The following is a 27,992-nucleotide window of genomic DNA, read 5'->3' on the forward strand; positions in this document are numbered from 1 at the left end:
TGAGGGCATTTTATTCTCCCCCCTTAGCAATAACTTAGCGAGGTTTGACAGCAAACAATGTTTTTAATGGCGGGATCCAGGATGTCTGTGTTCCGAATTTAAAATTTCATCTGTAGCACCGGCCCCTGGGTTCACAATCTGATAGGAAAGCGTTTAACACATCAACATCGTATGGGAGGATCAAAGTCTGGCCAAGCAGTTTGTCTTTCTTTGTACCTTTGGCTAAAGTATTAGGCTTGGTGTTAGAGCCAGCTTCATCCAGGATTTGTTCTCACACCATGAAAGATTATCAGCACAGGGACTGTCTCCGAAGTGTCCTGCTTCTGCTGACAAGAACACACACACTAACATGCACTGATGCACACAAATACCAGATGCCAAAAATACATTAGAATATCAAATTCTTCCTCTTCATCTGTTGCCAAAATGGGGGAAAACAAGTATGTCAACAAGAAATACATTTCTTTGAATGTTGGGGAAAAACAATAAGCTAATTGCTCCTATGGCTACTGCAGCTGCTGGGTCAACTGAAAATTATGTTGGCAGGGCAGATATGAGATAATACGCTTTTTAAATATAAAATAAATATATATTTCAACTGCATGTGCCCCTAATGATGAGTTGAAGCTAAACTTTACACGCCATAGAGTACACTTAGCAGTTAAAAACAGTTCACTTTCAGATAGTGTCAATGTTAGATCAAATAAACAACTATGGCATTGTATTTTGTTTCCAATTGTGATAATGAAGCTTTCTGAATTTGCTGCAGCTCTGATTCATGTCTTTGTGAAGTGTCATAGCAGAGGCTGCTGATGCGAATGGAAAGCAATACTAAATGGACAGAAAGAAAGTTGAACTACTTACAGCTGTTGGCCATAATAGAAAACTATGGCGTTTCAACATTATCCTGAACACTATGCAGCTATGTTGGGGAACATTAAAATGATAATTTAAAGAAATCTTTCAAATGCTAATCACATACAGTTGGGAAACATACTTCAGGGACAAGTGCTTCCACCCACTTTGCTACTCTATATTTACATGTATAGCACAACAGCGCAACCTCCAGGCATCTGTTTCAATCCACCACTGTGTTATAAATCACTCTGATGTAAAATTGTTTACAAGAATCTACATATTTCATTGTAATATTCTTCCTGATTCATGTGCCATAAAGTAACATCATGAGCCTAATCCACCAGCCACCTGGGAGCCTGGCTGGTTGTCACAGGATAAAGAGGAGGAGGAAGAGGCACCATTTGGGGGGAAAATGTGTGTGTGGAGTATTTCAGATGATTGGGTGAGGAAGACAATGAAGAGGATGTGTGTGCATGTGGTCGTGTGTATGCAGGGGGTACAGATGAGCGATAGATTGGGCGTCATGCTCTGTCACCTGCTCAGGCCCCAAAACAATGTCATCATAAGCCAGCGCCTGAGCACCTGTCACACGCGATAGATGGAAGGCAGCCGAGTGGAAATACCTGTGTGTATACCTGAGAAGTGAACATTGCAGACCTTTCAGCTCCTGGTATGTGTGGGAGTTAACAGCTCACTCCCAGCGTTTGCTGCTACAGCTCGAGCCTCTTCCCTTCTTAGCTCCCTCCATAGGGGGAGATTGGCACGCAGCGAGTTCATACCTGTGTGGTGAGGAAGTATTCAGATCCTTAACTTGTGCAAAAGTAGAAATACCCCTTCATAAGTAAAAGCTGTGTACTTGTTTTTTTCTCAAAATGTGCTAAAGAATTGTACTTAAAGCACTAGCATTAAAGCATTGCTTTGGGGCCTGTCAGAGTATTAAATAATGGATGCCTTAATGTGTAAACAGCAGCTTAATTTTGCAGCTGGTCCAGGTGGAGCTAAGCTAAAAGGCCCTGAAAACCCATTTCCTTAATCAGCTTTATACCATAAGTAATGGGGTCCTACACGAACACACGATTATCGGCTAAAGTTAAAACCATACTGGTAATTTCATGTGAAAGATTTCTTTTATTTTTGGCTATGCCTTTCTCACTGTTTTGAAGTGAGTGGGGCTTTGCTGGAAAAAAAGATGTAATGTAGGACCAATCAGAATTGAACAATGTAAGAATAAGAATCTAATGAGTGTTGTGGGTTGTGAGACCACGCCCACACACTTCTGATGAGAGTCAAACTTAAAGGTTCAGTGTGTAATATTTAGGAGGATCTATTGACAGAAACGCAATATAATATGTTAGCTATGTTTTCAGTGCTGTATAAAGACCTTACATATTGAACGGTTACGTTTTTATTACCTTAGAATTAGCCATTTCTATTTACTTACACTGCGGGACCCCTTTCATGGAAATCTCTATGTTGCACCGCCATGTTTCTGCAGTAGCCGAAATTGACAAACTGCTTTACAGAGCACATTTTGTCACTAGATTGAATACGTATGAAAAACGATAATAATAATAAGTTGTAGTAGTAGACCACATGTATTATTTAGCACAACAGCCAACAGAGCTTGTCGGCCACCATAGCTTCTCCTGCTCTCTTGCAAAGGGAGGGGTGAGCGCTGACTGATGGTGCATTCATGGAGACATGGGACATAAAGAAGTATACAGAACAGTATACAAATATATAAGAAGACACATATTTTGAAAACTTTGCTAGGGGTAGGCTATATTATATAAAGATATTATAAGAGGACCATATGTTACAGTTAACATATAACATAAACATACAGTTTAGCCTTTTTGTTGTTGGATTTAGAAATTAAATTGATATAATATATTGTAAATGTCTGCGTGTTGTTTATATGCTCTGTTGCGATAACAATGTAAGATGTTTAAATGGGAACAACCCACTTAGTCACAACGCTCTAGTTTTTGCTACCTTTTCTGATTTTGGATTAATCTATAAAATGTGTGTTTGTTAGAGAAGGAACTATAGCTGCCTGTAAAAACAGTGACGGTGAAGTGCAAAGGAACATAAAATGGAAATACTTAAGTATAGTACCACTAAACTGGACTTAACTAAACTTAAATGGACTGGTAAATGTGGAGCCAATGAGCCAATGAGAGTAGCTACGGATACTCATTCATCTGGCCAAGCCTGTCTGTTAGTGTTCTCACATGGTAGCTTTTTGTCATTTCATTTTGCTTTATTGACATGAATGTCAAAAAGAACAATATTGCCAAAAGCTTCAAGGATAATACAAACTCGATGTCTTACTCGATTTCTTTCACCGGATAGGATTCATCTGGAGACTGTTTTGTAGAATCTGGTTGTGGTCTATACTCAGAAAATGTTCTAGCCAGCTTAGCATCACTGTGATCTCATGAAGGATTTTATGGCTTTGGGTCTGAGTGTGAAGCTCCTGGTTGGATATCTTGTTGAGCCAGAAAACAAGGCAAGCGTTTCTTGGGGATCTGTTGTGGAAAGACTCCAGCCTTTTCATATCAGCCTCATTAACTCTCCAACTGTCAGATCCACACAGAAAAGAACACATTTCACATTTCTGACTGCAGGAAGGAACCTCAAAACAACTGTTAGGAGATGATGGATGATAACATTTTAGTACAATGAACCAAGAGTGAATCAGTCTGGACTGATGCTCATATGAATTGATTTTAAATTAATGTACAAGTCTATACTTTTAGGTTACAAGCCATTTTGCAATGCATTACATTTCATTGCATTTCTATTTTTTGTGCTTTTCAAAATGCAGAGTTGAAGCTGTCAAACATAGCTTGAAGTTAACTGCAGTCTCAGCTACAAAGATGTCCTAAATATAAAAATCTGGATGTGACAAGTTTATGTTAACATGTTTGTGATGGATTATTTCCTGGTGGAGACTTCATCTCTTCCTGTGAGCTTCAGGTGAGTGACAGTATAAGTAGCATGAGTTGATGTGTATGCTGATATAAACACATGGAAACACTGGGAAACCCAAATGAAGTCTCCTCTTTCATTTAACAAATTATTTCACTCTGTGAAACTTAATTTTCACACTGTGAAAGAATGTAGGGAAGCACATTGCTTCTTCTGAAGGAAAACCCTGTGATATTTAACTATACTCGACTTCGTGCAAACACAAGAACTTGTGTTTTTTTAAGTTTACTTGTGAAGCCCTAAATCACAGACACAGTTATCACAAAACACATGAACAATGAATGAAAGTATAAAATAATGACAAACTCAAATGGAAGGAGAAGAAAAATGTAGACAAATGGTACAAGTAAATAAGCATTTTTACTGTGACTTATATGAAGGCAGAGAAGAACTGAATTAAAGCAAAGAACGCATGTCCATCCTGCTCAGCTAGAAGCAGCACCATAGGTGTTAAAAAAGAAACCTCTACATTTTAGTCAAGACACCATACATGTTTTGCAACAATAATATTTGTTTGGCCGTATAGCTCCAGCACAAGTCTGCACACGCTTTCCTCTGAGCTCACAATCCCACCGTTGAATAGACAAACATGCTGAATTCACACAGATCTAAATCCTAATACAGGAGGAGGTTGGGGGCGGAAGCAAAAAGGATGCAGTGCTGAGCTGTGGAATATGTAAAAACGAATCAAATTTATTTATTTGAATTGCCTAGCTTTTTGACTAAGGTCATAGTTACATATGATTGGAAGGACCATGTGACTTTAATGCTGGGTGGCTCCATGGATGACTGCACTAAATGCATATCTGGTGCACTCCAGGCAAGAAATAGCAGCTTCAAGCCAATAATATTTTATTGTTATGTTTTAGTGTTATCTATAACCTGACCTTTAACTACATCAATATTGTTTTTATTACCATGCCTTGCACTTCTCAAAACATCTCAAAGACAGTTTAAAAATAAACCATTTGCCTTAAATAATTACTTCATGGCTTTCCTTACACCAGTGGTTCTCCTTAAAGTGACACATTCGAATCACTAATCTAATCACTAGTGGTTGGAGGGTTGGGCTGATGGGCGTTACATGGGGTTGTACCATTACATTATTGCTGTTTTTAAACTATTGCTTTTAAATGGCTCTGTACTGTGAAGCATTTTGTGTTACTTGTATTTGTATGAAAAGTGCTATATAAATAAAGATTAATTGATTGACTGATTAAGACTGACGTTCCCTTATCAGATTGATTTATTTAAATGTTTTTTAAATGCTTGGACATTTAATATAATTATTTTCTGTTTTGTTAATCATCTCGTGACCCCACAGATTTATCTTGTGAACCCTCAGAGCACAACCTTTTCTTTATGTGTGTCTCTTAAGAATTAAGCAATAGTTGTGAGCCCTTGTCACAGGTGGTATATGTTTCTGAGCTGTAAACATCTTAACCAAAGATTTCCCACCTTGCCATTGTACTTGAATACATCTCTTTCTTAGGATACTTTTGTAAAATTGTCCAACACAGTGAAATGATCAAGAATCTCCTCTGCCCTGTTTGCTCCCTCTGGTATTCAGGCTCTGTTACAACAGACCTTCATTTATCATCATCACTGTCAACCCGAGGGACCTCCACCCCCAAGCAAAACTGTTTCTTGCGCATCTTTCTCTAACCATTCTCCTCTGGTTACTCTGCGCACCATCTCCCTCAAACACTCCTACAATACTGCCATCTCTGCAGTCATCTGTGACAAAAACTCTCTGACACCCTACCAGCAGTCCATTTCTTACTTCACCTTTTGGTGTGACACCAACTTCCCAAGAGCTTAATTGCTCTGAGACAAGTGAACTTTTCATCAGGCTCCTCCACAATGTCTGACAGATCCCACTCATCAACTGTCGTCAGCCATCATTAACAGAGAGACAAAGGAGCCACTGGAGGCTCTAAAAAATCTTGTATCATGCTGGTGAATGACTTCGCCTTTTACCATTGTTCTGCCAAACATCCATACACAACATCCATATACACTGTCAGGAAAGAGACAAGCTGTGTCCACATCATTTCATGGAGAAAGCATGAACCTTCACACGTGACATGCTGTCCCTTTGTATATACTATATGTAAAATGAGGCAGGCAGTAGTCTACTCTCTTGGGACATCCTGATGGCCATACCATATACTGGTTTGAATGACTTCCACTCTCTCTCTCTCTCCCCCTTTACCTGCTGTCAACTCTCATCTGTCCAATCAAATAAGGGTAGAAGAAATGCCTCCCAAAATACTCTCCATAGGCCAACACTAGAGCAAGGGGGAGAGGGAAACATTCTAATAGTAACAACAGATTAAAATAGAATAAAAAAGACAAATAAATGAAGCAAAAAACAAAATGAACTCCATTTGGACAAGTTTGTTTTAAGATATGATTAAAAGGTGACACATGGAGTATTCACACACATCAGTATATCATTGTAAGCTATGAACCCTTGGTAAAATTAGCCAGTCAAATCAGCACTAGTGTTGTTCAAAATTAAACTACCTTTCAAATTGTGGTTTGATGGGGAGACCACACATGAGTTACAGCATTTAACAAGAAAAAAAAGGCAAAAAACATAGCTAAGATGGGAACAACCAAATGCAATCAAACCAAATATAAACCGGTACCACCTAGCAATGAGGTACACAAAATACCTTGCCATTGCTTACTCTTTCTGTGCCCCCTTAAGTAGGTAAAGTAAAGCATCATAATTAATGACTTAATGACATTTTATTAAATCTTCTTGTAAATGGTTACTGGTTGAAACCAAACAAATCCCAAAGGCAAGAGACTTCAAGAAAATGATATTGGGAAAGCCCGTCCAGAGTGTTGTCACATCTTTACACCCATCCAGCTATGCTGATATTGTCTATTTTTTCCTTTTATAGTTTTTTTCCCGCTGTATTGAAATAGATTTTCCATTATTAATTAAATACCATTACGACTCCTTTAACGACCTCTAAGACCCAAACAGGTGGGCTTGCCGAGCCCGGGGTTGAAGCTGGGTGGAGCTATGCAGGGACTTTTATGAACTCATCAATCTACACTAGATGTATCAATTGAGCTGCAGTCAGACCAAATTTTTGCGTGTCGAAATGTACTCTCACAATGTGTCAAAAAGCAGGAGGGGACAGGAAATAGTGTGGGGGGAGTTTAAACACAAATTGTCTGGGCTAGCGTAGCAGGCTAACAACAGCAGTCAAAGTTGTAAATTACAGCATTTTATCAAACACTTTATCTTCAGTAACCTCTGTCACTGTCCTTGAACTCACTGCAGCCAAGCAGTCCCACTCCTTCTCTGCTGCTTGTGTTATTTCACCAATCAAGTCAAGTCAAATTTATTTATAGAACAATGTTTCCTAAGAGGCCAATTACTCCCCCTCTCTTAAACAGACTGGTCTTTGGAGAGCTTTACAATTTCTAGTGTCAAAGTTCAGTCAGATTGAACTGTGGACTGGAAGCATTTCACATGAATGGGAAACAATGTTCATCTGACTTTTTCACGAAAATTATAAAGTTAGCCCACACTAACAGGTGCAACAAAGCTAACAGAGTGTCAGATAAAGGTGCATCAAGTCTTGACACGCCTGCACAGTCAGGAAAAGAAGGTCTAATAAGGCACAATAAGTGAAAACACCTGTGTTCTGTACTGTGGTAAAGGACGACATTATCATCGTCTGTTTTCAGAGATGTCAGAATTGCTCGGAAGGGTCCTGTTTGTGGATTTAAAGTTGCTCTCTGGCTTGTACTTGGCTTATCTTTTTGTGAGATATGGTCAGACAAAGTCAAATATTCTCACTTCACAAAAGGTAAAATGACAGGAATCTAAAAAAATAAATAAAAAGGATTTAAGAGCATGAGCGTAGAAGCGCTAATGATTTAAGTTGAGTCAAAAACTCTGGAAAGACAGGTATATGAAAGAAGCTGATTATTATTGAATATACATATTCTGGGAAATAACTTTTCGTTACATCTTTCATAAGCACAAGCCTTTCACCTTTGCCTAAATGTAATATCCTTCCTGTGGGAAGCTAATAACAGGCACCTAACCTATAGAGTGACCTTCAAGATGATCTATGATTCATACAACACTAGCGTGTTATCACACCTCACATACAGGTCCTGTAATTGCTCTTAGAAGTATGATTTTGTATTCATGAAACACACATACATGCACTTACAGTATTACTGTACATGTGAGGATGCTTCCAGCGTCTTATTTTAAACCAGTCTATCCAAGGAACAGTAACTTAAATAAGTAAGTAACGGTCTTAATGCTTTTTGTCCCTACATTGGAGTTGAGTCCCCTTAACAGGATTGTGGGAAATAAAATGTCTGACTAGCTGAATGTCATTCTTTCACTCATACGTAAACTTATGCATCTGGTACGCACGGCCACAGATGACTGTAAAGCTGCAGCAACAACACCATGGCCAGGGCTCCCACAGCTGCTGTGCCATTTTTCATAACCTTTGGCTATAATAACTTCACACAAGGTCCAAACAAAAGAATCTCTAATTGGGCATCTGCAGAACAAAATAAAGGATGCTGGATGACCACATCAAACTTTATCAGGCACCTAAAAATGCACCCAGATAGGTAAGTCACCTGTTGGTTAGAAAACATATTTAGCTGAATATTTTGAAAAGATGAGTGAGTCTTTGTACGCTTGCCACACTTGTTAGCAAAAAAATGGTCAGGCAACATAATCATCCACATTCTGCTGTCAACATCTACTGGTTAATGTTAAACTGAGAGAAAGACCAGCCTACAGGCAGGTTTAAAGTTCATAACACATAACATAATGTTGCAGGCTTATTAGGTTTCTATTACAGTGGGTTTGAGAGGCTAGAGGGATGTGTTAATTTATAGTAGATTATAAGTCATTAGTTGGAGACCCAGTGTAATTATACAATACAGTTGTACGATATGACCAATACTTGGTCATGTTACAAGGCAAAATACAGTTTACCGAACAAATAATCAATGCTAATACTGCATGCTATTTGAAAGGAGTGATGATAATACATTCACTAACAAAGACCACGCCTGCAAAAATGTAGATTTAAGATGGTTTATTGCTTATAATGGAGCTGAGATGGGATGGTATGGAAAGAACAGATCAAGTGCCCGCAGGGTGGGCTGAGGGATGCAGGGATAGGGGAGAGGGTCGAGGGATAAGGGGTAGGGGTCGAGTTGTGATGGATGAACGGTAGAGGGGAGGACAGGTGAGGGATGAAGGAGAGGAGTTGGATCCGTGCTGATGGATGTTGTCATGGTTTTGTGGTGAAAGCAGGGTGGAGCAGGTTGGAGGACCCAAACGCAGGACACAGAGCGGAGCAGGTATAGTTCAGTGGTTTTAATATAACAAAAAGCGAGCACACTTACAGAGTGGCTGATAGACTGAGTCCAAAAACAAGGGCTGTCCAACAGAAATACAAAATCCAATAACGGCAGGGAAACAGGGAGAGACGACGAGTGAGGCTGACGACACGAAACACACTGCTACACAGGGTGACAACATACAATGACCCGACAAAGACAAGACAGAAACACCAGGTATATATACACACAGGGACTAACGAGCAGGGCGGGAGCAACACAGGTGAAAGACATGAGGCTAACGAGACACAGGTAGGGAGAGAGAGAGAGAGAGAGAGAGAGAGAGCAGGGGAAAACAGAGACAGACATGCAGAGGGATCACTGGGGTAACAGACATGACAAGGGTTACCGAATACTAGACGAAAGACAAGACGGACCCCCAAAACCCAACAGACCAAAATAACGCTAACTAAACACAAAAGTGCAAAACACCGCATGGCAGACAGGCAGAGTGTGACAGATGTGGGAATGAAGAGCAGACCGGTGGGAGAAAGAAAGAAAACGAAAGGGATTTGGGTGGGACCGAAGAGAAAGCTGAGTCAAGAAGAGGTGAACGGAAAAGGTGTGCTTAAGTACTTGGTGTGCAGAAATTGGATGAGTTCAAGGCGTGGTCTTAGTTCCTGAATCTAGTTTATAAAACTTCATGTAGGCTACAGGTTTGGCATTCCTTTAGCTATGCAGTGTCACAGAAGATGATAGGACACTCATTACAACCATAAGAGACTTGACTTGGACTTGCAAAAAAAGACCTGTGAGGATCTCTTACACACACACACACACACACACACACACACACTTACACACACCCACACGCACCCACACCCTCAGGGCCATGCCCCCAGCAGCTTGTCCCCATGCCTGGGGATCCAGCAGACAGCCAGCCTCTCTGTGTCTCTGTGAAGTCAGCACTTTAGTGTCAGATCAAATAATTGGATTCCCATTTGTCAGCAGAATACACGTGTACCCCCACACTCAGCAGATCCCAGTAAAAAGAGAGAGGAGGGGTTGAGGGGAGGGACAGGGCGTTACTAAATTTTCCATGTAAAGGACAAATTCTCAAGCAGAGTTTCAGAAACGGTACTGAAACACTTGATTTGATGACACTTTTAAAGTAGAAGCTGTGCCTCACTGATACACTGACGCTGGTCTAGTTTCATTGGACGCTGGTATAGGCAGCAGATACCCTCAATGCAATAAATAATTCTTTTGCTTTCCCTTTATGAAAAAACAAACAAATCCAATATTGAAAATCTGAAAATTTAAATGAGTCAGTGACCCCTTGAGGCTTAAGGGGAGATTGTAGTCTAATGTGATATAGATACTGTGAAGATGACAAAGGCAGCACATGAAAAGTGGGAAAACTGTACCTGACTATTGTGCTTAACCAGGGGTGGGATAAAGATACATCAAAATGCATTTTTAAATAACACACCAAATACCCTAATTTTAAGTGTATCAAAATAAACTACAAAATACAGCAGCCACACCATGAATCAAAATAAACTACTGTATTTTTGTATTTCAAAAAATACTTTCCCAAGGTACCATGAAATGACTTTTCAAACATTCAAACTATCTATTGACCTTCTTCTTTGGGTCTGGATTGGTTTTCTTTTCTGATCTCAACAAGTCTTGGCAAATTACTGAGTCGGCACCGATCAGAGGCAGCGTTTTTATGATGTCATCACGTAGACTTCTCACAAAGTATTTTACATTATTTGTAAACTACAAAATACAAAAAACTATTACTACTATAATTATTTTGATACTTAATATGAAGCCATTTTCATCAACCTTATCAAATATAAATGACAAAATCCTATTTAGTATTTGAAAACCGCATTTTAAATACTGCCCGCCCTGTGCATAACCATAGGTGATAGCTTGAGTAAAGTACTCACATTGTTCACAGTAACCTGTTATCCCTAATAATAACCCAGGGTGACATGATTCGTTTGATAATCATTTTTGTCTGATAGCCCTTTTTCACACCTCAAGACAAGAGAAGGAAAATAGACTTCGCAGGCATTTACTGGTTTTCATGTGGTTGAATTTATTCTTATTATACACCATGTCTCTTTTTTGTAAAGAAACACAGCTTGTACCTAATTTGCTCCATTACCTCTCTGGTGAATGTACCACTTCAAAATATTAAAACAAATTCTGTACAAATTCTATGTTAATTGGAAGATTTGTGTGAGTGTAAAGAGTTCATGGGGTGTTTGCTGGTTATAACTGAATTATTGGCAAATTTTCAAAGGATGTGGTCACTGAGATCAACCTTATCACTGTCCGTCTTTTGCTCCCCGTTTCACTCTCCCTGGTGACTTTCTTGAAGCCAGCCTGTAGTGGCCATTAAAAGAAGCAGCTTATGGCATTTTTCCGTCAGTTCAGCACTCAGCAGGTGGCGGCAGTTAAACATTGGGCTAAAAGTTCAATCCATTTGAACTCTGACCCAGTGTAAAAGTGTCACCAATGACCTCCCAGGGACTGATGAGAGTAAGAGACAAAAATGTGGAAATATCGGCTAATATAATAGTTGAAAGCTTAACAACGCCAACCAATTTCACTTGGATCTTGTAAAAACAAAAGAAATAGTACTGATATTCTTATGGGATATTGTGGATTCATCTGAGGCTAAATAATTTGGAAATTTTACCAAGAGTAACACATTTTCTATATTCTACTGTTTTATCTTCTCATTATTAGTTATTGTAATTCTGTCTTGACTAGCACTCATCTAAATTATGGCTTATCTTCAGGCAGCAGAAACATGTAGTAAATTGTAATAAATCTGCAAAACCAAGATACGGACATTACCTCTGTTGCATTAAAATGTTTTATTAAATGTTTACCAAGTCAGTCACACATGCCAGTAGCTCAATCTCTCCATGGTTCACGAAATAAAAACTTTTTTCTTTTTACCCCTGGTAATATTGCTCATAAATATATGATATGATCAGATATGGTTTTCAACCCAGATTTCCTCAAACTTGCAACCACGGTCAAGTTCAGCACGGAGGCCCTAAGATATGTAAATATTGACAAGTTATGGAGATTTTTTTGAACCAAGTTTGTGGTCAGTCCCACATTTTGGTCCAGAATGAAATATTTCAACATATGTATTGGATGGAAGTTGGGCCAAAACTTAATATTGCAGAGCTGTGTGGACAAACCATTTAACTTATGGAACATGGCCTTTCCTCTAGTGGCAGTCTCAAGCCAAATGTTTTGTTTTTGCCCAAGAAGTGGTAAATATCAAAATCAAATTTTTAATCCACATAACAATTTTGTTTCCATGGTGTGTAATGAGCATTGCAGCCTCATGGGACTGCTAACAAGGCAAGAGACTATTTGTGTTTTTTTCCACTACTTTTGCTTTGATTGCTACATTTTATGGTCTGCTACTTTTGTTTACCTTCATCCGCATGTGTGTGCTGTTTGTGAATTGTTTGGCAGAGTGGGGTGTTGAGTAAGGGTATTGATGTGATTAAGTTTTGTCAAAATTAGGTATCTGGTATTTGAATCTCTTGTTAACTTTTCTCATCATTTCTCCTGCATGTCTTTCAGTGTCTTTTTCTAGTCCGTTTGAGATGTGCAAATAAACTAAACCAAGCATCCCAGCAAGATTTGGTAGTGCAGAGTAGCTGCTGCAGAGTTCAAACACTACATGGCATGATTAGCATTACATGCGAATAATCATTTTTCATGTGCACAGAAAAAAACATTGAAATATGATGGTAGGGATTAGAGGGGGCACTTTATTTGGAACAAAATTGCTGCCTTATGGCAACATTGCAGGAATATGAACCAAATTCTGTAGTATTCTAATATTGCTTTTGCTCATAAATATTTTACTTGATATATTACTGAGTAGTTGTTGAAAATATGCCGCCTTACCACAAAACAATCTATATTTGTTATCTTGACTTGAAATAAATAACGCTATGAGGAAATGGGAACACAGATTACTGTAACATTCATAATGTATTTCAACACATTGAAATTACAAATTTCTCCAAAGCTTTGACAATGGTGTTATAGACCAGTGAAATAATCTAAGCATGTTTTGATGAAAAGTGCATCTTGTGTTTATTACATTTCAAACATTTGAAATATGTCTGAGCAGTATGTTTGATGCTAGATTGTAATGGGAAAGCAGGTCCTTGTGAATATGGGGATACAAGTGACAGAAGAAAAATGGGAAGTAAAATTCTAAATGTAGGTTTTTTTCCAACATAAATCTCATAAACCCCAGAAGAAATATGGCTTTGTTACCTACAGATGTCAGAGAGGCACAGAAAGGCAGAGGAAAGATGAAGCCAATCCACTTTAAATTATTTGTAAGAAATGAGGAGGGACACCACTGGATGTCTGACTCTGCAGGTAAAACAGTAAAAGATGATCCATCAGATTGTCAGGAAAATTCCACTGTGTGTAAGTGAAAAGTGTTGGTTTGAGAGATATCATTAGCAGTCCCACAACAAACTGACTGTAGTGCTGGCCATGTCACATTGCAGTTGTTGGACAGAGCAACTAAAAGGCACAATGAGAAATCTTGAGGCTGGGTGGCAGGACTTTTGTGCTGTCAAAGGACAATCCCTGGCTTTGGCACTTGCTCAGCTGGTGTTCTCTATAAGTTTCCAAAACAGTTTTTTTAACCAGCAACAATGCTTTCTTCTTCTTACTCCTGCCTTTTCTTATATACCAGTTTTCAATCCAATGTTACCCTGCTTAGCTAGAGAAAACTGGGGTTCTTTGGCGTCACCAAATGGGATTACTTAAGTTTGTTAAAGGAATATATAAAGGACGTTTTGGGAAAATACACTTTGCTGTCTTGCAGAGAATAAGAAGAGAAGATTAATACTACTCCCATGTCTCTATGTATGGATGTATATGTAGCTAGAGCCAGCAGGTGGTAGCTTAGCATAGCTACTGCTAAAATGGATGGAAATGAATGGGTCAACAAATATGTTAAATGAGGATCATGCAGACGTAACTCTAAATTGTGTATAAATGCATAATTAATACAACATCATTACCTTTCCTATGATGTATCCATGGTGATACATGAGATATTTCGAGGATGTGAAGCAGATCGTCACGTGTTTAGAACCAAAGTAGTTCAGTTTGAAATGTTAAACAGGATTTCCTTTTGTGTGCCTACAAGGTCAGACTAATATCTCACTATGTGTGGGGACAATCATAGCTCTCTGATCCATTTCTTGTAGGCATGCCCAAAAGGTCAGAACCTGTGGTTAGAAACATGTGAGACTATCAAGCTTGTTGTTGGTTAAGACATCTGATTTACACCCAGCCGATATTCTTCAGGTGGCTTGCAGTTGCCTGGGGATCTCCTTGTGCCATAAGAACACTGGATATCTATTTTACTTGGGGTGTACTAAGGGTTATTTTCCCCACAAAGATTGTAAGTCAGTGGAATGAACCCTTGCTAGTTTAAGTTCATGCAAAGTGTAAAAAGATATATTAATCTACATTGCAAATACACACAACATTAATTTTTAATAATATAAAAATGTGATTAGTGTTTTTTCAATAAATACCACATGAATCTTTAATTGTGTTTTATTTAATTTTACTTTATCTGGTTTATATATAATTTAGATTTTTTGTTTTTGTTTTAATTTAGATATGCTTTGTACTTAAAATGCAATAAAACTTTGATAACAGAATATAGCCTCTTTTCAAATTAGAACACCCTTTGCCACTATGCACAGTTTGTGCTGCATTCATTTTACATTTTCATCAAATAATGTAAATGTATACACAGTTGGCAGCTGTCGAAGAACACAGAAATATGTATTTGTTATCACAGATATTCTTAATTAATTACCAATTTTATACAAAGTACTGCTTTTGACATTAAAATCTGGTATTTACCTTATGGTAGCACATCCGTGTTTCAGCGTTGACAGATTAAAAACACAACTTGGTGTCATTCTGCACATTCTGTCAATACAGGTGATGCAGGGCTTTTGCAGGTAACGCAAGCATACAGTGTAAATTATGCTCCTGCCTCTGTATCATTTAATTCCAAATCCATACCAGTTAGGCCAAATGAACCTAAATGAATTCCATGATGAAATATAAATGATAATTAACCAGTTATGAATCATGCACTAATGGCGGCTAGATAATACGTAAGATGTGCGTGCTGCCGTGTCCCAGCTCACTCTCCCAGCCTCACTACTTTGTCTGCAAGTCTCCCGGGATCCCGGAGAACTCATCTATCTGTAAGGAGCGAGAACAAGGTTTTTGATTTTATTTTTGGCGTGTATAAATTATTCAGAGTGCATCCCCCTACATTTATCTCCGATGGAGCCAGGCTGTTCAGTCGGTGTCGAACTCTCTCCATCTAACTCTTACTCCATCTGTCTTTCTCTTGCTCACTCGCTCTGTCTCTCACAACCCCCACTCCTTTCACACACACACACACACACATGCGCGCGCACACACACACACACACACACACACACACACACACAGTAGATAAGATCTGTCTTTACCTCATCTCAGAGGGGCCTTGGCAGGCACTCTCAGGAATATTGATCATGACACCCTTGTGTGGCAGGCCTTCTCTGCAACTGCGGCACACAGCAGATAGAGCAGGAACTCTTTTGGGACAGCTAGACTGGGATTTTAGCTCCTTGTTATGAGCTCTGAGCAAGCTTGGTGGCCCACAAGGCATAGCAGAAAAAGCCTTTGCATGGAGGTATCAGCATACTGTGGGGCTCGCAGGGGCTTGGATTAGTCGTGGAGACTCTGAATAGTGTCACTGCATTATTAATCTAGAAGGAGGCTGAGGCCTATTTTCTGTCTTGTCCAACCCCACAGGCTAGACAAACCATTATTGGCTCTCTCAGACCAGCTGGGAAAAACCTGACAGAGATGAAGACTCTGACTGCACTAACTGCTGCTGAGGTGCTTTTGAGCAACAAATTTGACACTGAATTGCCCAAATGAAGCTGCTCAGCTCCTGACAGTGGAACAATGTGGTTGCACTGGGCAGATCCAAGGTGGGAATCTACTGTATATAGGAGTCAGTCAGACTGTGAAGTAGAGCAGAGCTAAAACAGAGCAAGTATGCAAAAGAACATGTCTGCTCAGCAAAAACATTCCCTGGATGAATAAAGGCTCAACTAAGTTCATCCTGTGACAATCTGAAGAAATAGTTCTGCACGTAACTGCTTAGCATCTCATTATTCAAGTAGAACTTTTACATACAGAAGGTGCCCATCACAATCTGCAGCTGGTATACAGCATATTTATGTTGATCTGCCAAACCCAAAGAGGAGCACATGCACATTGTCCTGGTTTTGAAGAAGCATATCACAAGCAGATAATAAGCCTTTAAACCTCACCTGCAGGTGGGTCAGCCTTTACAAACTCTTGCTGTGCAGCCAAACGTGTCAGGTTTGTGTGAGAAACACCTACAATATTTGAGTCGTGGGTTTGAATGTTTCACTCAGTAAACATCACATCCAGTAGCTTAAATGAAAAGCTGGAACACGTTGATAAACATTATATATGATAGTCAGTCAGTATGACATCTTTTTTCTACTGTTAGAACTATGTAAAGGGAAAAAGGGGGAAACTGTATGTAAATGTCACTGTCATTTCCAAAAAAAAAGCTGTTTTCTTAGGGGCTGTATCTTCAGCAGAAAGTAGTTTCCATGGAAATTGTTGTGTGAGGGCATTTTTGTATTCTTAACCTAAACCTTTCTAAGCTTTTTTGTGAGGTTTGTTCATGCAAGTGTTCCAGGTTGAATTCACAAAACACCTCTTTAACGGCACAAACTTGTAAATCGCCTGTTTCCACTTGATGAATGTCACCTGTTCATGAGACGATGCCCATTATGGAGATTTGGTCATTAGCATAATTCACACACCCAAATTGCTATATAAGGCTACTCTGTTACACTCCATTAGTGGGTTTCATTCACAAAAATGTCTCCCAAGAGCGAAAAGAAGAACTTTACAAAGTGGAGCTTAAAGTGCTGTTATCTGAAATCAGCAGACGAATAATACATTTGTGTCCGTGTCAGTTCTGAGAAGAGAACAAAATATTACAAAAGCTGTCAACACTGTCATTGCAGAGCTCTGGGTGACAGAAATAAAGAAGAAATGGTTTGACATCAAGTCAGATGCCAAAAAGGTCTTGCCAAAGCAAAGTGGTGTATAACTTAGATGCGTGGTGGTCAAGGAGACATGACAGTTCTCAGTTCCCTCACTTGCATGCAGCTATTGGAGTGTGACAATTTTGCTTGCTAGTATTGAACTGTTGTAGCTGTAAAGCCACATACTGCCAATACAACCTAAGAGCAAAAATTCTGCTGTCAAACTCTAAGTAAACTGGCAAACCACATTGAAATGATAAACAATGTTTAAAGGTTTATTTGATACGAGAAGATTAGCGAGTGGCACAGGTTCTCTTAAATCACTTATGCGTGCAACTTAAGAACAAATCTGTTCACGTGAGCGCTTACTGCATGAGGTCCATTGTTTCTGGAAAGACACGTTATTGAATTTTTCGCTGCTGTGAGCACCACAATCAAAACTGCTGTCCCACCCATTGTGTTGGAGGGGATGCAGAAATTGCAGTGACAGGTATCTTAAAAAAAGCAGGACAAAGAAAACCAAATCTATCTATATGGTGAGATGCCACTGCAGGTAAGTGTGAAAATATGTCTTGTTATATTTTGGGTAAAGAACTTAGAGTAACAAGGTGTTAGCAGTATGCAGCTCGTTACACTCACTCATTACTAAACCTCCGCTGTGTGCCCCTTTGGCTGGGTGACATTAGAATTATGTCATATTGCGTGGAAACTGACTGCGTTAGTATCAGCCTCTCAGTGAATAACCTGTGATTAGCTGGGGAGCTTGTTTGCTTTGGGGTGTTGCATATGTTATGGATGTTAAGTAAATTTGCAAACATCTGGGATGATATGAATAACCTGAATTTTCCACTAAACTTGGGAAATGAAATAACCCCCACTGTGCGGCTGATGAACAGCGTGTTCAGGCATCCTAATAAATACTTGCTCATAATTTCAACTCGCTCTCATGCTGAGAGAGGGCGACAGGGGCGGCTGGAGAGGTCTCACTGCTTTGAATGGGGGCATGAGAATAAAACACCATGAACACTATGTGTGAGAGTTGGGATAATTCACTGTCTATGCTCTCAATTCAAAACACAAACTGAAACGGCAGTTAATAAAGTAATATTGCTTAATGTTTAATTAATTGATAGAACATTTTTCCTTTTGAACAGTTGAACACACTAGCTGAAATGTGGTTTGACCCCAACTGTAATGTGTGTCAAGAGTGAAATTACACCATAGTGACAATAAAACAGAAAGTTATATGCTGTATGCCCTTTCAACAACATCCACAAAGGGAGCAAAACTGGCGATTGATCTTGAAAACACTGTCACCAAGGCCACAGGGAAATACGAGCCAATGCACAATCGGCAGGGCTAACAATAGACAATGTTGGAGGGATCAGGCAGGTCGGATGAAAGACAGCGATAAAAGAACGCAATATGACATTTTTCCAGGTCATCAAAAAAGAATACTAAAATTGTACAAAAGCTCATCGATGTGTTAACATGTGCAGACACATTCTGCCCAGCAGACGTGTCTGTCCTCACACATGTAAGCACAAACACACTCACAGTCTGCAGGCAGCAGCTTTAACTATACCCGAGATGACAGTGGCTAGGATCACAGAGAAGCAGGTAAGTGTCATGTCAAGGTCGAGCTCCAGGCAGTAATCTAACAGCATGTCTAATCGAAGCTGCAGACTTCACCCATCTGCATGGGTAAAAAAATAAATAAAAACTCCATTTGGAATTATAAACCCTTCGCCGGGCCAAGCTTCAAAAGCCAGGCCTACATGCTCATGTCTTACGTGAGAACAGCCCTCACAACCCGACTTTAGAGGGATGGAGAGGCTGGAAACAAGAAAGAATATTGTGCTTTAAAAAATAACAAAACTCACTCAGATATCAGGTTTTTAGTTATCTGCACAAATCAAAGAGTTTTACCCTGTAAATAGCTTAAAAGCACTCTCCTTTAATCCCCCCAAAAGAGAAACAAAACTCAATGATGGCGAAAATATCCTCTGTAGAATTACACTGATGACTAACATGGATGGGAACATTAGGGCTTATTCATAATAAGGCTTATAGGTAATACCTTTCATCCAAGGCTCCTTTAAACACCTGCTTCCTTTAATATTAACTGGATAATTGTGGGGTGATGTCAGATACATGTGCTTGAATTAACATATGATTAAACTGTGTATAATCAAAGTGACATTGAAACCTTTTTTGGGAATTCGGGCCAGTTAAAGTTTTTTTTTTTCAGGGGGTCTATTAAAAAGAGCCTGGCAGTGAATTTATCATAGCTGGAGACATTTATGAATAAGTCTTCAGCTGGTTGGGTGCCAACTGGCAAAAGTGGCTAGTTTCCATTGAAACACCGTGAGCACAGTCCATCTCTGGTGTTAATGGAAGACATTTTTAGAGCACTTCCATTATCATACTCCATGGCATGCAATTAGAATTTTGCCTTTCTGCATTACTCGTTTGAGACACAGACAAATGTACAGTAGATGTGAAGAGAGGCAGCCAAAATAAGCACAGGAGGGAACGGACACTTTTGCCCGCCTGCTGCAGGGACTGGAGCTAGAATCTTTTTAGTCATGCCAGTAGTGTGGCTTTAGAGATGGCAATGTCGGTCGGTTGTTCGGTTGTTCGGTTGTTCCACCACTGTTGTCCGTACTGAAATATTACAACTATTGCAGGGATTGCAATGAAATTATGCATGGACATTCAGAGGATGACACTGATGTTGATGGTTCCCTGAGTTTCCCTCTGGTGCCCTCATTAGGTTGACATTTTGGATTTTTGGTGAAATATCTCAAAAAGTAGTGGATCCAACGAGGGTTAAAATGAAGGGCAACTGGACTTGGTTGAAGATACTGGAAGACGTTTCGTCCCTCATCCAAAGGACTTCTTCAGTTCTGAAGATCTTGTGATCCAAGATGGCTACTCTGAGTATCAACAGTTAGTGAAAGCTGTAGTTTATACTGTTTATTAGCACTTCTGTGTACTTGTGTCTCATAAATCTTCGTACACAAAGTGCAGCTACAGTGTTTAGTATGCATAAATACCGCACAATGCATTTTTTTTTTCAAACGGTGTAACAATGGCTAACCTGGGTAGTTGTAAACAATGGCTGGTCGTGCAAGGTTTTCCGACTTGTTAACTTGAACGCCATCCACTCGAGCGTGACGTCATTCCCAGCTGTGACCTCCGACTTCCGAGGTAAATGGAACCCACCATAAGGCAAGCTGCCTATGGTTCAGCACTTTTAAATATACCATGACCTGGGTGAGAATGTCAAAGTTTTTTAGACATCCGTTCTGGATGGATTGGCACAAAATTTGGTGCAGGGCATTCATGGTTTCCAGATAATGAATCCTTCGACTTTAGTGATCCTATGACTTTTCTGGTAGCTACACTATGAGGTTTACATTTGTGGTTTAAATGTGTCACACTGCCTATCTGATCGGCCCTGTTTAGTTTAGGTGTCTGTGAGTTTTGTTTATTGGTCTGTTCGGTATCTGTTATTTAGTATGTGTTTTAGGTCCATCTCTTATGTTACACTGTTTCGCCTGGTTTATTCTTGTGAGGATTGTTGTGTTGGTTCTCATTCTGTTTTCTTGTCTTACTACTTAGTCCTGGATTTCAGTTCTGTGTCTTAGTTCAAGTCTTAGTGTTTACTCCTGGTCTGTGTACTTCGGTGTTTGTTACTTTGCCCGTGTCTGCTCTGTGTTCTGTTCTTTGTTCAGTCTGTTTTCCCTGCTGTGTTTGTAGTCTATCTCTATGATTAGCTTGTAGTCTGTTCTGTGTTCCAGTTTGTTTCTTCTAAGTCAGTTTATGTCCCCTGCCAGTTTCATTTATTCATTTGGTTATGATCACTCGGTTAGCCTGTTATGTTCCGTTCAGCCATCTTAGTGGAGTTGCCTGTATTTCTCAGTTACTACTGTCTTGTGTGTTCTGGATTTTGAGTTCCAATTAGAGTCTTGTGTTTTGCAACCTGTTAGTATCTGCCTGTTTTCCCCTGCTGTCTCTCTGCCTGTCTGTGTCTCATCTCAGTCACCTCAGCGTTGCTCGTTAGTACCTGTGTATATATGCTTACTTGTTTCCCTCAGTCTTTGTCCGTTGTTGTGGTTTCTGCTTGTCTTGCCCTGCCTGTTTCCAACCTAAAACCTGCCTGTACCTTGTTTATTCTGTGGATTTTGGATTTCACCCGTTTTGGATTTTTCTGTTGGATGTTTGTTTTTGGATTATTCACTTTGGTTCCTTTGGACTCAGCCACTAAGTTGTAAGTGTGTTCGCTTTTGGTTTGCCTAATAAATCATCAAACTGAATCTTCCTGTTTCCGTGTCCTGCATTTGGGTCCACCAACCTGCTCTACACACTCTCATCACAATCGGTGACAAAATAAAAATAAAATAAAAAAAACGGACTTGTAACTTTGGAGATCCCTTAACAATCAATTTATCCAGTGCTTTGGTTATGACCAAATACCTGAAAAAACATAATCCTCAGCTTTGTTAACATACTAAACTAAGATGGTCAACAAGGTAAACATCATACCTGCTAAATGTCAGCACTGTCAATGTTAGCATACAAACATTAGCATTTAGCTTAAAGCACTCAAAGAGCCTCTAGCATGAGTGTAGACTCTTAGTCTTGTTTTCTAACTACTAAGTCACCCAGGCACAACTATAGCCTGATCACCTGAGTACAGGGGTCAAACAAACTTGAATGAGGCCTTTCAATTCCTCTGATTTACTACTTACAGAGATGACATATACCTAACCTCAGCTCTGCCAATGGCAACCTGCACTCAAAGCCATAATTTGCCATGAGGAATGTATTAACCTGTGCAATAAAGTTAAATGCGCAGGTGCTTTTCACTTGTGCTTGGTCATCAGGTTTTGAAGGGACAAAGGCTCAAGGGAGTGAGGGAAGATGGAGGACTGAGAGGTGCAAGATAGAGAAAGGAAAGAGATGGATGTCGAGGAGAAAGCTAGATGGACAGAGGAGAAGAGAGCCCACTCTTCTCCCAGCAAATGTCCAGACACAAAAGAGAACTTTTTGTCCTTTAGCTGCTGCTGAGGCTATTCTGCTGTCACACAGTGACACCATAATTACAGAGGAAGGACTAAAGGGAGACAGCAACTGCCCACTTAGACTCAGCAGGCAGGGGCAATTATACAACTCCTGCTCCATGTCTGAATTTAACTGTCCCTGTCTTTACATACAATCTCCTCTGGATCTTCAGTGTGTTTTCCTTAACATAACAGGTATTTTTCTCTCAGGTCCAATAGACAGTGGATACTTCCTCACATATGCACATCCAAGAAGGTCCCTATTCCTGCTGGATGCTGCCAAATAGGTTATGATGTTAAGACCAGTCTATAGACATGCCAAAGCCTTCTGAGCAATCAGTGGGAATGATATTCCTATCATTGTCGCTGCCCTGCTCAGAGGTAGAGGCCCTGATGGACATATAATGCTTTTTTCTTTTGAGGAATGATAACATCTCCGGAGCTTTTATTAGAGCTCCTACTGTGATAAGTGTTTGGCACTGTGTATGAATGGTTGATGTATGGCAGCCCTAGGCGATTATTATCCCCACCACATTCATCTCACCAAGACCATTGATTTGCAATTAGTCCAGGGGTGATGTTACACACTCAGGTCTCTCTTTTACAACCAGGTACAGTATCTTTTGTGTGCTGCGCTCAGCTATTGTTGTTGAGTCCCACTGTGTCGCCCCGGGCTCTAAGTCTGTGTGGATAAAGTATTCAGCAAGTGTGCTGTTGTCGACTTCCACCCTGATCCTCTGAATTGCTGTGTGTATAAGTATGCAGGTGGAGTGTCGATGTGTGTCTCCTCAGTCTCCCGCTCCTCCCCTTTCATGAGGTACGCAGGCGGTTTTATCAAACCCTGACTGGGAAGACAGATGGCTCTGAATAGGGGAGCCTAATGTAAAAGTGTGTGGAGTATGGCGGAGTGGGAGATAAGCAGCAGCCAGCCATTTCTCTCTGGCTGTGTTGAGGTACAGGGTCTTAAATCACCTGTTATCTCCTGCAGCCTCAGCCAGACGCTAATGGTCATCACAGCGGGCTGAACCCCGCAGGCAGCAGCAGCAGGGGAAGGCGGGGCGATGTCTGGAGCTGTGGACTCCACCGCTGCTGCAGCAGGCTTCACATGGACACACAGAGGGAGAGTGGATGTTTCATTAGTCTTTGTGCTGTACAGTATAGCAGACGTCTCGTGGACACAAAGCATTACTTACTGTTAAGAGTGATATCCAGACAGAATTATGGTATTAAAGACTGCATTTTAAAGGATTATTCTGGTTTCTTATGAGTTGGGTCTTATTTTCTGAATTTTGTCCATCATTTAGGGAAATATTTTACTCATTAAAGTATTTGCTGAGATCTGGGAAAACAGCAGCTTCACAACAAAGTTGCAAAGTCCAATGGGAAGAAGATATTCTGACAAATTGTGAATTAGCCCAGAGAGATTGTTCACACTGAAAGTTAAGTTAGATAGGGCGTCTCTCATTAGTTTGTTTGTGGGTTCACATATACATCGATCAATCATGCAAGTTTTAGTTCAGGTGTGAGCTCTTTTGTTTATCCTCATGAGTGTCTTATGAGGATAAACATCTTGAGTGGATGAGCATGAAAATGAAACCAAACAAAAATTGGACACCTTATTTGGTGTGTATTTGATTGTTGTTTGATTCCTAAATAAAAACATTTAATCTGCTAAATGCCAAAAAGGTGGTGACAGACTGGTTACATTGCATGCTGATGACCTAGTGTGGAAAAATTCTGGATATTGTTGGAGGCTTAACAGGGAGTGATGAGGAAAAGTGCAGCACAGACAGACTGCCTCAAGTTAAAGTTAATTACCACAAAAAATTAATTTCCCTAAATAGCGTATGAAGTTATATAATTAGTATTCAGTCCCCCCCCCCCCCAATCATATCGTTTCCTACTGGCCCAGTAGCTTTTGATCCATGGTCCGGTACTTGTCCATGGCCTGGGGATTGATAACCTCTTATCTGAAGCACTTTATTTAATGGTAAAATCAAAAATTAACAGTAATAATCCCTCATGGCACAGGAAAACCCTGTACAGTATAGTTAGTCTGTAAACTTTGATGAATGTTAACCACATACAGTTTGGGGAATATGTTTACAGTTTGCCTTCCTTTTCTCTTCCAAATAAGTTTAAACTGTATGTTTGTTCACAGGCCCTGACAACATACTGTATTTTCTCAGTCAGTTTTCTTTACTCTTTAAGCAATGTAGTCTTACATGAACACACAAGGCACACACATTTTCCTCTGTGGTTTTCTTGTTGGTTTGAGTTAGGCAGGGCTTCGTTGGAAAAAGGTGATGTCACAGACTTCTGTGCACCAATCAAAGTTTAGCAACATCTGAATCAGAATCGAATGACTGGGCTGTTCAGTCACTGTCTGTGAAATCGTATGACACAGCACCCACACAGTCATGATAAAGCATTTCATAGGAGGTTTTGCCTGTTGAACTCTGCTGAAAGGTCCACTAACTTAGACAGACTGAGCGGGTGGATGGGCGCGTCCCTGTACTTTGTGGGCGTGCTGTGCCTGCAGCAGATCGTGAGCAGAAGACTGTATAAGAGAAAAAGAAAAGAACGTTGGAAACCTAGTAATCAGAACAGTCTGAGCTTTTTGCTTACAGGAATTACTTTTGCTCTTACTCTTTAATTAAAATTGTGGCCACATTCAATATGAACATCCATCACTGTAACATTATATATGACGGAAAATAAGTGAAAGCATAATAGGTCCTCTTTAAAACCTGGTTAATTGTTTGACCGTGTTTCTTTCCTTGTCAGACACATTCCCAGATCTCAACAATTACTGATAGAAATAACGGCCATAACTATTAAAATAAAACATATGTTTTGTAATAAGTGACAATTAGCCTTTAAAACATCATCATGTGCTTTCACAATATTACAGTCATTGCCATCATTACCATGTATTTATATGCACTATTACGACATCATTGTCACAGTTCTAATAACACACTCGGTCTTCATCAGACTGGTAATACAAAGCGCTTTGTCTGTTTTACAACAAAAGGAAGCTACAGAGAGTCAAGTGACTGCAGCTCATTTATCTGTGGGACATCGCAGAGCTCTTGGACCAGCTGTGCTCTTTATAAAACTGTCAAAAACTCTTGGTAGCCTACCTGAAAGTCAGAAAGTTGTTGACAAGCATGTCCTGCTGTTATTTCTGATAAAAATTGATATACCTGAAGTGAATAGTTATAGTGACACTTATAACTTCAACAATTAGTCGATTAAGCCATAAGTTGTCAAGTATTAAAGTAGCCTAATCGCCAACTATTTTCATGATCAATTAATTGTTTTAAGTGATTCTCTGATTTCAGTGTCTCAAATATTTCCTGGTTTCTCTACTCCTCTGTGACAGTAAACTGAATATATTTCATTTGTGGACGTCATCTGGTGCTTTGAGGAAACACATCAACATTTTCTGACAGTTTATGGACTAAACAACTAATCATTAATCTGTCAATCATTTTCACAATTGATGGATGTTGCGGCCCTAGTGACACTGAATCAATTGCTTAAAATGGGTTTTAACTAGGGCTGGGCACGTTAAGGCGTTATTGTTAAGGCATTAATTAATTAATGCCGACAATTATTTCAATGTAGTTTTGTAGACATCGTCCCAACCCTACTGAACAGACTGTTTCTGCTGCTCACTGATAAAAGATACCTGATGCCGATACCTGTTCAGGGATAAAAAACAAGAAAATTGCACTGTGATGGCAACTTGTTTTAACAAGCTAGATAAAAGGTAATGCCCTGGCAGTGGCAAATAGCTTTGGTTTAATATTTGATTTGATTACATTGTTTAAGTTGAGATTTACAAGAAATATTTTATTGCTACTGTGTAAAGGGAATACTGCTGGTAAAATGCACCTTATTTGTTTAAAGTGTTTGCAAACCACACGTTATTACACTTTTGTGAATATAGCAGTACATTAAAATAAAAATTGCGCAATACACTATTTTAGAATTCATTAGGCTATTCAATTTTATGCTTAACAATGCAATTAATCACGATTAAAAATTTTAATCGTTGCACTGTATGGTTGCAGGCTGATAGCAATATGTAGAACTTTTATAGACTGCGTGTACAATGTTACATGAATATGAGCATTTAATATATGCATCTTTTAGATTTTTTAGTAAATATAATCTAGGCTCAATGCATGCCAAAGTATCCAACTGGAAGCTTACAAATATAGTGCCCTTGAAAACGTTATGTCCAAAATCACAAGGGTCTAACAATCAAAAATAATCAAATTTGTATTAATTTGGGCAGACCTCCGCCTTCAAAAGGGGAGTAGAGTGGCTGTGTTAGACCAACAGAATGAAACAAATAAGAAAATACACATTCCTTATTGAATTCATAAAGACAGGTGATACGGTAGCAAAATGTTCAGAAGACATATCTGTTTTTCAAACAATAAAGTCCTCCGGTGTGTCAGCACTCCATTAGAAACACTGATTTACTGGATTCACAGCAGGGATCACAGTTAAGTATAGTACGTGTGCCAAATAAAATGCCTTTGTTCCTCTGAGTGATGATGTACTCCTCAACGGCTTAAGTTGGCCCTGCTGTGTGCCAAGAATCAGGTTTATAGTGAGTCGCGATAACAGGTGGGAATAAAATTCGGAGATAATAAAATCCAAACAGCCAATTGCTGAGTTGATTTAAGGTGAAGAGGAGAAAGATTGACACCCTCCAATCTTCTCTCCGCCTTGTGAAAACCTGACAGTTTCTTGTTAGAGTTCCTCCCCTCATCTTTGATGTGAGCCAGGTACCGTAGGGCAGACTTGCTACTGCTGCGCCAACAGAGTACTGATTGGAGCCGGCCAGCACTACAATAAGCATTTCCATTTCCTCTCCGTTTTTTCATGAGTCAGTCAGAATTAATTCGGCTGCCCTTTACAAGATTAGAATTCCACGAGGCGATGGCATACCCACTTATCTCTATATAATATGAATTCCATCAGAGTCACACGGCCACATTGAAATCTTGGTCCATGTTCTTGGAGCATTAAAGGACAGGTACATAATATTTCAACTTGGTTTTAAAACAACACCTGCAAATACTGCACCTGCAAAATTATTGACATTTCCATCAGCCTCAGCTGTACTTTGTGTTTAAGATTTTATAGCAAATGTTAGCATGCTAACACATTAGATGGTGATCCTAATAATTATTACCTGCTAAACATCAGCATGTTAACAGCGTCCTTGTGTTAGCATGCTAAAGTTAGCATTTAGCTCAGACTACAGCCTCACAGAACTGTTAGCATGACTGTAGAAACTTTAATTGGGTCTCAGTTCGCACCGTTCCATACTTACACTTTGACATTTACACTTACATTTTGAGTGCATTCACATTGACAAGAATGAACTGAAGTGCGCTATGAGTACCCGCATGGTGTAAGCTACTTATAGCGGTCAAAGAAGTTGAGTGTGGAACGTTGGACACTTCTCACCTCCAAGGATGCCATATTGGCTATGTAG

The 27,992-nt window shown here is 39.6% G+C and overlaps 1 long non-coding RNA gene across 2 annotated transcripts; it reads right to left on the reverse strand.

The window, feature by feature from the left end:
• Nucleotides 1–48: 48 nt before the first annotated feature.
• LOC119908460 lies at nucleotides 49–27,957 on the reverse strand. 2 transcript variants are annotated; one of them, XR_005445280.1, is made up of 5 exons: nucleotides 27,848–27,957; nucleotides 23,441–23,567; nucleotides 3,193–3,440; nucleotides 1,494–1,637; nucleotides 49–323 (listed from the first exon to the last, which is right to left on the reverse strand). It is a non-coding gene; the product is annotated as an uncharacterized LOC119908460 (long non-coding RNA). The 2 variants fall into 2 exon arrangements; XR_005445279.1 differs by having other exon boundaries at nucleotides 49–326.
• Nucleotides 27,958–27,992: the final 35 nt, after the last annotated feature.

Source organism: Micropterus salmoides, unplaced genomic scaffold (genome assembly GCF_014851395.1).
Source record: "Micropterus salmoides isolate LMB-PRFRI ecotype aquatic unplaced genomic scaffold, ASM1485139v1 Ms_hic_scaffold_18, whole genome shotgun sequence".
Classification (NCBI taxonomy): domain Eukaryota; kingdom Metazoa; phylum Chordata; class Actinopteri; order Centrarchiformes; family Centrarchidae; genus Micropterus; species Micropterus salmoides.